General features: G+C 66.6%; 1 protein-coding gene across 1 annotated transcript in view; it reads left to right on the forward strand.

Annotated features, from left to right (window-relative positions):
• The first annotated feature begins 336 nt into the window (after positions 1-336).
• Positions 337-674, forward strand: part of Gli2 (GLI family zinc finger 2) — a 216,380-nt gene continuing 216,042 nt past the window's right edge. Inside the window, exon 1 of the mRNA XM_028771494.1 lies at positions 337-651. The gene's annotated coding sequence lies outside the window, so the exon portion shown is untranslated. The remainder of the gene's footprint in view (positions 652-674) is intronic.

Raw genomic sequence — 674 nt, forward strand, 5'->3', positions numbered from 1 at the left:
AGTCCCTAACTCCCAGAGTTCTTTGGTCCCCAGCTGGAACTTTCCAGGAGGGGTGCTTTCCTTGCTGGAACTGAGGTGGAGGAGAGTCTGTGTTCGCCCCCTAGTTATCCCCCTCCAGAGTGGTGTTCCCCCCACACCCACCCACCCCCGATCCTCCGAGGCGGGGGTGCACGCGGCGGGGGCAGGCAGGCTAAGGACGCGACGATCGGGGTGTGCCCTAGCTCAGCGCGCGGGGGCGCTGCGCCATCCCGGAGACGCTGATGGATTGCAGGAGTGCCGGCGTTCGCCAGCCGAGGCAGCACGGCTCCGCGGACTTTTTTTCAAACTCCTCTCATCAATGAGACTTCGAGGAGGAGCGGGAGGCGGTGGCGGCTACGGAGGACGCGGAGGAAGGCGAGGAGGAGCCAGAGGAAGGAGCGCGGGCCGTGCGTAGCATCGCAGCCGCCCGGAGCTGCTGGCCTGGTATCCTTAGGGACTGCCGGGGTCCCCCGCCCGCCTTGGTCCCCTCCTCTGTCTGATCAGCCCCGCCCCAGCGGCCCGAGCCCCGGCACTCGGCAGCCCCACTCCAGCCAAGTTAGGATGGGGCCCTGCAACCACTGCCCGGCGCCCGAGAGGCCACCTGCGTGCTAGAAGCAAACTTTTGTCTCCTCGGTAAAGTTGCATTGGCTTCCCCC

This window comes from Grammomys surdaster, unplaced genomic scaffold (assembly GCF_004785775.1).
Source record: "Grammomys surdaster isolate TR1022 unplaced genomic scaffold, NIH_TR_1.0 208, whole genome shotgun sequence".
NCBI classification, from domain to species: Eukaryota; Metazoa; Chordata; class Mammalia; order Rodentia; family Muridae; genus Grammomys; species Grammomys surdaster.